Source organism: Dendrobates tinctorius, unplaced genomic scaffold, assembly GCF_039654945.1.
Source record: "Dendrobates tinctorius isolate UK_male_01 unplaced genomic scaffold, ASM3965494v1 ptg000098l, whole genome shotgun sequence".
Lineage (NCBI taxonomy): Eukaryota > Metazoa > Chordata > Amphibia > Anura > Dendrobatidae > Dendrobates > Dendrobates tinctorius.
The window spans coordinates 31,100,015-31,113,510 of NW_027361766.1; the positions used below are offsets into that span (position 1 = coordinate 31,100,015).

General features: G+C 43.3%; 1 protein-coding gene across 2 annotated transcripts in view; it reads right to left on the reverse strand.

Annotated features, from left to right (window-relative positions):
* PLXNA2 (plexin A2) overlaps window positions 1-13,496 on the reverse strand; it is a 389,564-nt gene that overhangs the window by 342,424 nt on the left and 33,644 nt on the right. The window contains exon 1 of one of the 2 annotated variants that reach the window (XM_073587293.1): window positions 3,685-3,799. The exons of the other annotated variant lie outside the window; for it this stretch is intronic. The gene's annotated coding sequence lies outside the window, so the exon portion shown is untranslated. Of the gene's footprint in view, window positions 1-3,684; window positions 3,800-13,496 lie in introns of those variants that run through there. 2 annotated transcript variants of the gene reach the window in all.

Here is a 13,496-nt window from a genome sequence, read left to right on the forward strand (position 1 = left end):
CTACTGAGCATGTACATAAAGTGCAGCACAGATTGATCTCAGCTACGACTCCCCATCGCTGCCTCACTACTGAGCATGTACATAAAGTGCAGCACAGATTCATCTCAGCTATGACTCCCCAGCACTGGTCACTACTGAGCATGTACATAAAGTGCAGCACAGATTCATCTCAGCTACGACTCCCCAGCACTGCGTCACTACTGATCATGTACATAAAGTGCAGCACAGATTCATCTTAGCTACGACTCCCCAGCACTGGTCACTACTGAGCATGTACATAAAGTGCAGCACAGATTCATCTCAGCTACGACTCCCCAGCACTGGTCACTACTGAGCATGTACATAAAGTGCAGCACAGATTCATCTCAGCTACGGCTCCCCAGCACTGCCTCTCTACTGAGCATATACATAAAGTGCAGCACAGATTCATATCAGCTACGACTCCCCAGCACTGGTCACTACTGAGCATGTACATAAAGTGCAGCACAGATTCATCTCAGCTACGACTCCCCAGCACTGGTCACTACTGAGCATGTACATAAAGTGCAGCACAGATTCATCTCAGCTACGACTCCCCAGCACTGGTCACTACTGAGCATGTACATAAAGTGCAGCACAGATTCATCTCAGCTACGACTCCCCAGCACTGGTCACTACTGAGCATGTACATAAAGTGCAGCACAGATTCATCTTAGCTACGACTCCCCAGCACTGGTCACTACTGAGCATGTACATAAAGTGCAGCACAGATTCATCTCAGCTACGACTCCCCAGCACTGGTCACTACTGAGCATGTACATAAAGTGCAGCACAGATTCATCTCAGCTACGGCTCCCCAGCACTGCCTCTCTACTGAGCATATACATAAAGTGCAGCACAGATTCATATCAGCTACGACTCCCCAGCACTGGTCACTACTGAGCATGTACATAAAGTGCAGCACAGATTCATCTCAGCTACGACTCCCCAGCACTGGTCACTACTGAGCATGTACATAAAGTGCAGCACAGATTCATCTCAGCTACGACTCCCCAGCACTGCGTCACTACTGATCATGTACATAAAGTGCAGCACAGATTCATCTTAGCTACGACTCCCCAGCACTGGTCACTACTGAGCATGTACATAAAGTGCAGCACAGATTCATCTCAGCTACGACTCCCCAGCACTGGTCACTACTGAGCATGTACATAAAGTGCAGCACAGATTCATCTCAGCTACGGCTCCCCAGCACTGCCTCTCTACTGAGCATATACATAAAGTGCAGCACAGATTCATATCAGCTACGACTCCCCAGCACTGGTCACTACTGAGCATGTACATAAAGTGCAGCACAGATTCATCTCAGCTACGACTCCCCAGCACTGGTCACTACTGAGCATGTACATAAAGTGCAGCACAGATTCATCTCAGCTACGACTCCCCAGCACTGCGTCACTACTGATCATGTACATAAAGTGCAGCACAGATTCATCTTAGCTACGACTCCCCAGCACTGGTCACTACTGAGCATGTACATAAAGTGCAGCACAGATTCATCTCAGCTACGACTCCCCAGCACTGGTCACTACTGAGCATGTACATAAAGTGCAGCACAGATTCATCTCAGCTACGGCTCCCCAGCACTGCCTCTCTACTGAGCATATACATAAAGTGCAGCACAGATTCATATCAGCTACGACTCCCCAGCACTGGTCACTACTGAGCATGTACATAAAGTGCAGCACAGATTCATCTCAGCTACGACTCCCCAGCACTGGTCACTACTGAGCATGTACATAAAGTGCAGCACAGATTCATCTCAGCTACGACTCCCCAGCACTGGTCACTACTGAGCATGTACATAAAGTGCAGCACAGATTCATCTCAGCTACGACTCCCCAGCACTGCCTCTCTACTGAGCATATACATAAAGTGCAGCACAGATTCATCTCAGCTAAAAGCCGAGATCCTGAGAACAGGAACAGAGCAGACATTTCTAGGACGTTTCATAAATTTCCCAAATTCTTATGAAAACGTTTACAGCACATCCTGCATTGCACTACTGTACCCAATTTTAGACAAGCTCTGACTCCACAAAATGGACACAGACTCTGACTCCACAGCCCTGCTCATAAGTTGCTTTTATTGCCTTCATTGTGCTATAGAAAAACAGGGATATTCCTTTTGCAGCTGGTACATGACACTGAACCTAAGTCACACCGTCTGTTGTCTTTGTAGCAGGTATCAGCAGGCTCCCTCTAGTGGAGGTGGCCGGATGCTTACATGTTTGTGCCGTTCTGTTAGGTATAGGATGTACTCCTTGTGGAAACCACCAGCTGACACAGACAGTCAGTAAAAGTCATATAGATTAGTTGGCAGTAGCTAACCTATTATGTCAGACCCTGTAACTGTCCCTGCCAAAGGGGTCCCTGTCTCCTAGAAGAAAAGACCTCCATCTGCAGACAGCTGCTTCTGATTTCTACAAACCTAGATACTGGCTGGGGACAGAGGTGTACCGGAGGCGTTACTGACTTTCTTGTGTAGACTGCCAGCTATCGTAGAGGGACTTATAGGCCAGGGAACGAAAGGCCTCTATTTAGTCTGGACTCTGTGTTTTCCTGATATATGTAATTAATTCATTTCAATCTCCTGCAGTAATTTAGGTGTGAAAAGTGCTCTCGAGTCACCATATTACTAATCGGGCAGCACAGATGAGATGTCTCGGGCACGGCCCAGCACAACAGAAAACTGAGACAAATTGCTTTAAGTGTGCTTGGAATTTTCCCATGAAAACCTCAGTGATGGTCAGGCCAGATATGCTATTATGTTCATGGCGGCTCCACCTCACACACAAGCTGCATACAACTGCTGACAGGCCGGCACGGAAAGTTGGAAGGTAAATAGTCACACATACTAGACTGTGTGAGTAAACTTCTTATTAACAACCCACTGAGGAATAAGGGCTTACCGTAGTTATCCGTCCACACTTCAGTGACGTGACTGGCTCTGCTAATGTTCCCAATACACAACACGAGTGTAAGGGTGTGTGCACACGCTGCGGATTCTGCTGCGGATCCGCAGCAGTTTTTGCTGCGGTGTACAGTAGCATTCAAACCTATGGAAAAGAAAAACTGCTGTGCAGATGCTGCGGAATTTTCCGCGCGGATTTGCTGCGGTTTCAAAACCGCAGAAAGAATTGACATGTCAATTCTTTCTGCGGATTCCGCTGCGGTTTGCCATCTCCTCCATTGAGATGAAAAACCGCAGGGCAAAACCGCAGAGCAATCCGCAGGTAAAACCGCAGGTCTTTGGACCTGCAGATTTACCTGCGGATTTTACAAAATCCGTGCGGCCAAATCCGCAGCAGAATCCGCAGCGTGTGCATGTAGCCTTAGCCACAGACGCAACAATACTGAAGACTCGGGGAGCCAAGCTGTGGCCCAGTAATAAGACACAGCCATCAGCCGTAAGCAACCCAACGAGAAATATCTGGGCGCAATGGCTACCCATCTGGTGGGATTTATGTAAGCCTTGTGAATTAAAACACATCAACACATACATACAGGGCAAACGTAACTGAGATCAAGGAAAAGGTCCCAAACAAGCTCTACCAAACACATACACTGCCAACAGTCACAAATAATAAGTATCACTACTACTACTTTCCCGCAAACCCAAAAAACACTATTTCCCAAACCATACCTCCCATGAGACCTATTGAAGGTCCTATCCTCGATGCTGCCATCTTCGATGGATAGTTCTATCTATACTTAACACGAGGCTGTACATAGACAGAAAGAAAAACAGAAGGATCTGCACGTCACAGCAAAATATGCACAGACTTGTTTCCATAAGCAAAACATAGGAGTAGACCTGGTAGAGGCACAGGGCAAGTCATGCCCTGCTTCTCTGTACTTTCAGCTGGCATTCCTAATAAAAGCTCCAAATAATAAAACCTTGTCGTGTGAAATTACGTGTAGATGTAGGTAGGACATAGAGGTGGGTATGTAGAATGGGGTGTCTGTCTAGGCTGATGGTGCTAGCTTGTGAGGTTGGGGCAGCTGGCTTCTAGTGCTCCAGACCAGTGTGCTTCACTCCACACAGTAGAATTAGATGGATTACCGGTAGGTTTTCCAGCCAAATCTTATTCCTACCTTGTGCTTCTTTTTTAGTCTTTTTCCCTGATATTAATAAAGATAATTTATCATATATCAATAACAAGGCTGCGACAATGGTAGCAAGCATCGATGAGGGATCCATATCCGCTGGGCACCATTGAGAAACCCGACAAATAACACACAAAGTTATAAAGACATGAACCTTGGGCTGCCAGGTGAGCAGCGCAACACAAGATCCATGTAGAGTACAGCTACGCCAGATTCATGATATCGTACTGGGCTCTACTTTTCTGGCAGCCATACCGTGGCACAGTGACTATGACTGGTTTGATGCTTCTAGACATTTTCCTGTCCCATAGTCTTGTTTCTGTGGCTTCCCAGCATCTTTCACTCATTTTTTTAGTCAAATAACTATAAAAATCTGCTAGATGCTTCAAGTATAACTCAAAGATTACACGGCTTTCACAAAGTAAAATATTAATACGTTATGTAAATCTAGATACACATATACATACATAGAATACATACATTTATATTCTTCTGTGTCTAAGCTAGATGCCGTAGCCTTGCAGTCAGAAATAATAGAAGATGCTCCGCTCATCTCTGCACTGACGCACATGTTGAACGTGCAATCCAGAAATGTAGTCATGATTGCATGGAAATCAATCTGCTAACATAAAGTATATGTGTGAGTAGGAGACTGTACAAATTGCTGCATTTTCTGCTGAGTCTGCACCATGCTTCACTGTTACGACAGGAATCTTCCATTCATCATGGCGATATTTGCATACTTCAGACACGGCATATATTACTTCCAACTGCAGACTGGGATTCTGCGTAGTGATATGGAAAAAACACTGACTTCCATTCTTACCTGCTAAAAATATTGTTGGATTGTTTTACTTGCAATACAAGATGTGTTATATATACATTATCTGGCTAGTTACCTCCTTGCCAGACTGACCTGCTGCCATAGAAGACACACCACACCAACACCTACTCTGCATTGCCCCTGTGGAAACTATATACGTTCTGGAGGTGTTAGTATGTACAGCCAAAACCTTTTATTACATCATACCAGAGACAGTGGAGCAGAATAACCCCTTAGTGACAGAGCCAATTTGGTACTTAATGACCAGGCCAATTTTTACAATTCTGACCACTATCACTTTATGAGGTTATAGCTCTGAAACGCTTCAATGGATCAAACTGATTCTGAGAATGTTTTTTCGTGACATATTGTACTTCATGTTAGTGGTAAAATTTCTTCGATATGACTTGTGTTTATTTATGAAAAAAAAATGGAAATTTGGCAAAAAATTTGAAAATTTTGCAATTTTCAAACTTTTCATTTTTGTGCCCTTAAATCAGAGAGTCATATCGCACAAAATAGTTAATAGATAACATTTCCCACATGTCAACTTAACATCAGCATAATTATGGAAACATAATTTTTTTATAAGGGTTAAAAGTTGACCAGCGATTTCTCATTTTTCCAACAAAATTTACAAAACCATTTTTTTAAGGACCACCTCATTTTTGAAGTGAGTTTTGGGGAGTCAATATAACAGAGAATACCCAAAAGCGACACCATTCTAAAAACTGCACTCCTCAATGTGCTCAAAACCACGTTCAAGACGTTTATTAACCCTTCAGGTGCTTTGGAACCAAACTTTTTTATTTTCACAAGGGTATCAGGAGAAAATGGACCATAAAATTTGTTGTGCAATTTCTCCTGAGTGCGCTGATACCCCGTATGTGGGGGAAAGCCACTGTTTGGGTGCATGGCAGTGCACAGAAGGGAGGGAGCACAGTTTGACTTTTTGAAGGCAAAATTGGCTAGAATCAATGGCAGGCGCCATGTCACATTTGGAGACCCCTTGATGTACTTAAACAGTGGTAACCCCCCAATTCTAACTCCAACTCTAACACAACCCTAACCCCAGTCCTATCCTCAACACACCCCTAACTCTAATCCCAACCTTAACTATAACCCTAACCACAACCCTAACTTCAACACCATCCTAAACCCAACACCACAACCCTAACCCCAACACAACCCTAACCCCAGCACAACCCTAACTCTAGCCCCAACCCTAACCCTAGCCCCAAACCTAACCCTAGCCCAACCCTAACCCTAGCTATAACCCAAACTATAACCGCAACCATAACCCTAGCCCCAACCCTAAACCTAGCTATAACCAACTATAACCCCAACAATAACCCTAACCGAACCCTAACCCTAGCTATAGCACCAACTATAAGCCCAACCATAACCCTAACGGAAAAATGCAAATAAATACTTTTTTTATTTTACTATTTTTGCCTAACAAAGTGGGTGATAGAGGGGGGTTTGCTTTACTATTTTTTTATTTTGATCACTATCATAGGGTCTAATTTCCTATTGTTGCCGGGTGCCGGATGGCAGATCTCGGAAGGCGCACTGCACATGCGCCCACCATTTTCTTCCTGGAAGACTCCTCTGGCTGAGGGGGATGCAGGAGGGTCTAGGGACACCAGAGGTACCGGAGGGGGGCATCGGGGGACCCCATTTCTCTCTCCTCTGATGTGCGATCACATCAGAGGAGAAATTAAATAGGAAATCGGACTTATCGCTGTTATTCCGCAACAGTGGGCTTGGTAAAAACCGACTTGAACCATATTTGCTAGGGTCTCAGCTACACCGAGTAGCTGAGACCCCGGAGATTTTCTGACTCTGGGGAGCGCTATCCACTTATTTCTCAGTGCCGCTAAAGAGCGGTGCTGAGGAATAAGTACTCTTAATTGCCGCCGTTAAAAGGCGTATTATGGGGTTAATAAAGTGATTAAAGCTAGTCTTTCTATGTAAAAAGTTGCGATTTTGTGCAAAAAATACAGGCTTAGGCCCCATTCACACGTCAGTGTCTCCAGCACAGGTGGTTTTCACACGTACTGGAGACACTTACACATGCACATCCTTTATAATCTATGGGGCTGCGCACATGTCCGTGTGTTCACAAGGACCGTTAGTCTACGTGACCCACATATCGACATGTCCGTTTGTTTATGGCAGCGTGGATGTCAATACGTCCTGCACATGTACACGACGGTGACATAAGTGTGACATTTCTGTGCCGTCCGTGTGACACATACCGGAATAGAATGCAGACTAGAAGTTACGGATGTTTAGGCATTAGGCTATGCTCACACATGGCGCTTTTGCTGTGTGTTTTCTGCAGGCAAAACCTGCTCTCTTGGCAGTAAAGAAGCTGGTTACAAAAAGCAGGTTTTGCTGCATTTTTAAGGATCCCAAAGTTCAGCTTTGCTTCCACCAGAGAATTATGAACACAGGTCACCAATGCAAGACATGTGAAACCATCCATTTTTGGAAAAAGGGCAATTAGATCAAATTATTTAGTGGAAAAAGATTTTTATGACTGAAAAAATAGTGACTATTCTGATCAAAAAAGTTCATATGAGTTCATAAAAAAATAGACAATTACAAATGTAACAGCAGGGAGAGATGAAATGGTCTGGATTAGTTTACCTAAGACATTGGCAGTGTATTGAGTCTGTAGGACACTGTTTACTTTTACAGCTTGGTCAGCCCTTGACTTGGTCAGGTATTGTTCAATTTCACACCTTGGTAGGTCAATGTTTACTTTTCACGCATCACTAATCTAACTGAAGGGTACTAATCCTACCTGCCATTCTCAGGTGAGGAGACCAAGACATTATGGTTTAAACTTGAGAAAATGACAAAAATAAATAGGTTTCCCATAATGCTGAATGGGAGGCTTATTTTAAGCGTTTATGAAGCGGTTTGACCCCGAAAAACACTTCAAAAACGCTTACGTGGGCACACAGCCTTACACTTACTAATTGCTTTCTATGTGTGAAAAAAATGCTGAAAAACACTGAAAGAAGGAAAAGCTGCAGTTTTCAAAAAGGCAGCAGTTTTCCAATTTATAGAATCAAACCCAGGCGAGGTCCCGGGTTAACCCGTTAGTAACCACCAATACATCTTTTTACTGACCTCACATATCAGCCAATAGCATCACCGGACTGGTGAAAATGCATTGCCTGTCAACTGTACACTGTACTGACACCTTGCTACATCACCACTTAGATGCTGCTGTCAATAGTGACTTTGGCATGTAAATGGTTAACAGCTTGTGGCTTCTCCCTCTTTAACCCCATTGGCACCCCGAGATCATGATTGTGTGGTCCTGATGTTTGCCATTGCAATTAATGGCCAATTGAGGGCCTTAGGCCGGGGTCACACTAACCGACGTAAAATACGGTCCGTAGTTTACAGGCGTAATACGGATGAATGACACCTAAATAGTGCTCCATAGGTCATCCATAAGCAAGGTGTGGTCGCGCATTTTGCGCATGTAAGCATCCGTATGCCATCCGTATGGCGAGATTTTCTCGCCGCCTTGCAAAATGGACATATAATGGAGCCCTATGACAGGGTTTCTAACAGAAACGAAATAATAGATATAGACACATAGAATGCATATATATATATATATATATATATATATATATACACACACACACAAGTCATTGAGACAAACATATACTGTATATATTTATATTTCACAGAGTTCTTCATAGCAGAATGGCCGCTAATTAAAATGCCGGCTTCTATCAAATCATTCCCCAACCCGACATGAAATTACACATGGTTTACATTCAGTAAAGCATTTCATTTCATGTTTTTTTATATGTCCCTGACTAATAATTAGATGAGGGATTGTGTACAAAATGTGGGAGTTGTAGTTGTTATTTTAAGGGGTTAATTCGTTGTTAAAAAAATGTGTGGGCTTCCCATTGCCCTGTAGCGTTGGCGAATGGGTTAATCTAACAAAGGGTTAATGTCACCTTACAATCGAATGGTGACATTAACCCTTTGTTAGATTAACCCACTCGCCACCACTATAGGGCAATGGGAAGCCCACGCATTTTGTAACAACGAATTAACCCCTTAAAATAAAAACTACAACTCCCACATTTTGTACACAAACCCTCATCTAATTATTAGTCAGGGACATATAAAAAAACATGAAATGAAATGCTTTACTGAATGTAAACCATGTGTCATTTCATGTCGGGTTGGGGAAGGATTTGATAGAAGCCGGCAATTTAATTAGCAGCTATTCTGCTATGAAGAACTCTGTGAAATATAAATATGTATGTTTGTCTCAATGACTTGTATGTATATATATATATATATATATATGTATTCTATGTGTATATATCTATTCTTTCTTTCTTTATTAAACCTGTCAGTATGAGTTTACTGTATAGCGCACTGAATTGCCGGCTTTTCTAAAAGACACCGGGTGCGTATTTCTCGCAAGTCACATGTGTGGTCCGTGTGTAATGCGTATTTTTTGCGCACCCATAGACTTGCATTGGCGTACTACGGGCGTAGTACGCTGACAATCGCAGCATGCTGCGATTGGCACGGACCGTAGAATACGCCAGTGAAATATACAGCTGTTGGGAGCTAACCCATAGAGAATCATTGGTCCGTGTGTAATGCGTGCTTTTAACGCCTCTCACTTGTCCGTATTCCTCGCCAGTGTGACCCCGGCCTTAGAGTCTGCCGCCTATAGTGACCTGTTCAGAAGTAAGCAACATTTAGGTGATAAAAATAACATTTTTCCTTCCTGTTATGCCACTTTATATTAATTGCTGAAAAGCACCAGAATGGTTAATAAACTTCCTAGCAGCAGTTTTGAATACGTTCAGGAGCGCTGTTTTTAAAATGGTCTCACTTTTGGGGATTTTATGACATATAGGTCCGCCAAAGTCACTTCAAAACTGAATTGGTCATTAAAAAAGTAAGTTTTGTAAATTTCCTTGAAAAAATGAAAAATTCCTGCTACAGATTTAAACCTTCTAGCATCCTAAAAAAATAAAAGGATATTTTAAAAATGGTACTGATGTAAGGCAGACACGAGGGAAATGTTATTTAATGACTATTTTATGCAGTATGATTGTCTGGATTAAAGGGAACCTGTCAGCAGGATTGTGCACAGTAACCTACAGACACTGTCAGGTCGGCGTCGTTATACTGATTAGGGCTCATACTTGCGAGAGACTTACTGCCGCCTGCACTCGGACCGAAGCGTGCAGCTACATGTATTTCTATGCCGCCACACGCTCCGGTCCGAGTGCCGGAGGCAGTGCCAGGTTTTCATGTGAGACTCGCACAAGAATCGTGTGAGTCTCTCGCAAGTGAGTATGTGCCCTTACTATGATACTTTGGTTGATGAAATCTATCTTGTGGTTGTTGTTTAATGTTTATTCCTTATTTGTAGTTTTCAATGATATGCTCGTGCTCCAGGGTGGGCCTGTGGGGGTCTTCATGTGGTGCTCTGATTAGGTATTCATACTGAAGACTACTGACAGGTCACTGATCCCTCAGCCCCCTAGTTTATATAATGAATATTATATATACATACTGTATGGAGAAAAAAACCTTCTGCAGACAGTGGCCTGCCGTGGCGCCTGCGCTGCAGCATAATCACATATGTAATGTGCGCTTATAATTAATATGTTTGAGGTTATCCTGATATTCTAAAAAAAAAAAAAATCCCCAGAAGAGGACAGGAGAAAGGCGCATCGGGGTGAGGGATGCAGCTATTTTCCCGACTCTTTGGGTTATCATCAGGTAAATCAATAATTTGAATTTACATACGATTCTACGTGAGCACTCTACTTATATGGGTTTCTTATCCTGTTTTGATTATGGTGAATACATGCACTAGCATAAATTGCAACAGGATAGCAACCCAATGCGCTGCAACATGTGCTGTAAATTGTTTGCAACATTGTAGTTTTTGTCCATGGCACTGTATGATCTCAGTGGAAACTGATTACTTACCTGGTGAAATTCAATTCAATGGTTTAAAATACCTTTTATGCATCACAACACTTGTGTGTATTGGACTGAAGCTGATTTATAATAACCACAATATTGCTTAACACTGGATGTGTGGGTTATTTCATTGCAAGCAGTGAATTTGATATTTGGTGCCCTATGCCGGTTTTCATGATATCACACAGCTAATATAACGAAATATCAGTATAATTTTTTGGTCTGATCCATACCTGTATTTGTTTTGTGCTGCTTCCTCTTCTTTGACACAAGGCATCTAATTTTAATCTGTTTAGCTATTTATTAATAAAGGATTGTTGGTTTATTCTTGTTATTCACTCTGGTGAAAGGCATTTGGACTAAAATGTATAGTTTTCCCATTTTGTCAGGAAAAAACCCAATACCCAATGTTTGTGCATCAGACTTCTAAAATCTCATAGTTTTTGTTGGTACTGTAAAACGCAGCTTTTAATTTGCATAAATACGCAGCAAAAAAAAAAAACAAAACAAGCAAAATTGCAATATATCCAGAAATTGGAATAAATCAGAGTGCAAATCTGTGCCAGTCCATAGCTAGTGTAGATTGCTGTTTTGGTGCAAATATGACTATGCTTCTTACTTAATTGGTAGCATTTGCTTGAGTGCTTTTTTCATCAAGACTGGAATAAAAATGTCGCTCTGCCCTACTGTGGACTCACCCTGCTAAACAACACCCCATATCCCAGCTTCACGGTGTCCTTTCCATTGGCTATGGTGGCTCACTGCATTCCCATCAGTTTGGGGAGCTTTGAGTAAAATGAAAGGTGTTGTCTCAAGTACACAAATGGGTATAATTGCAAAGTACTTGTAAAAACAGGCAATTCTCTCTTTCTCAAAAATTCTCTTTATTCTGTAGCATGGAGGGCTTTTTAATTTTATAGTGTACAACTCGTCTAGTTTACCGGTTATCCAACAATGCCAACATGGCTGGTTAGGCCTGTTTCACACATCCGTTTTTTGAATCCGTTTTTGTGTGAAAAAACAGATCCGTTTCCGTTTGACCGCAAACGGATCCGTTTTTTTGACGGATCCGCGGTAGCCGCTAATAGAAGTCTATGGGACCAAAAAACGGATCCTCCAAAAAAATGGCGGATCCGTTTTTTAACGGAAAACGACGGATTTTAAAAACGGAAGTGTGATCCAGGCCTTACCTAGGTAAGGAGCATTCAAAGTGAACAAGCACTATGCTATGCAACCTGCTCACACCACCCTGAAGCTGATCATGGATCCAGCCTGCGGAAGTCCCATTTTGCTTTTTGCTTGCTGCAGAGTTAAAGCTGACTATGCTTGAAGCCTGAAAGAGAGCACTGATTGGACTATTGGTGGCACCATGCTGCTGGCATGAAGTGTCAGTCTTCAGGAGCGAGCTGGAGCAGGGGCAGTGAACTCCTGAAGTGGTGAGCTGCATCTTCAGACAATCCCATTAAGACTAAAAGGGGTTGCACTCACTGCAGAAAATAATACGATATGTACATTTCTAATCTACTTTATATTTTGATCTCTCAATACATTAAAGTTGGCTGAACATGCTGAGATCGACAGGCTGGGTCTTTTGTTCACTGGGTGGTAAGTCACCAATGGAGGAGTCTGGAAGCTGCTAACTCATAGAGAGTACAGGTGTGCTAGCTACAGTTACTTTATTTAGAGGAGTCAATGAGATAGCTGTTGACTGAACGATCATTTGGCTACTAGAGATCTAATGTTTATGCGGCTTAATAAGACTTCTGATTGATGTCAGTGAATAAAAATGTCAGAAGGCTGTTCGTTATTACCATATGGACAGTGTCAAACAATGTGGAGCCCCTGTCTTGCTGATGGAGAAAGGTATCCTGAACGCTATTTTGGCTTATAGAGGTGGGTGTACTGTGCGTTGGTCTGGCTCATAGAGGTGGGTGTACTGTGCTTTGGTCTGGCTCATAGAGGTGGGTGTACTGTGCGTTGGTCTGGCTCATAGAGGTGGGTGTACTGTGCGTTGGTCTGGCTCATAGAGGTGGGTGTACTGTGCGTTGGTCTGGCTCATAGAGGTGGGTGTACTGTGCGTTGGTCTGGATCATAGAGGTGGGTGTACTGTGCATTGGTCTGGCTCATAGAGGTGGGTGTACTGTGCGTTGGTCTGGCTCATAGAGATGGGTGTACTGTGCGCTGGTCTGGCTCATAGAGGTGGGTGTACTGTGCGTTGGTCTGGCTCATAGAGGTGGGTGTACTGTGCGTTGGTCTGGCTCATAGAGGTGGGTGTACTGTGCGTTGGTCTGGCTCATAGAGGTGGGTGTACTGTGCGTTGGTCTGGATCATAGAGGTGGGTGTACTGTGCATTGGTCTGGCTCATAGAGGTGGGTGTACTGTGCGTTGGTCTGGCTCATAGAGATGGGTGTACTGTGCGCTGGTCTGGCTCATAGAGATGGGTGTACTGTGCGTTGGTCTGGCTCATAGAGGTGGGTGTACTGTGCGTTGGTCTGGCTCATAGAGGTGGATGTACTGTGCGT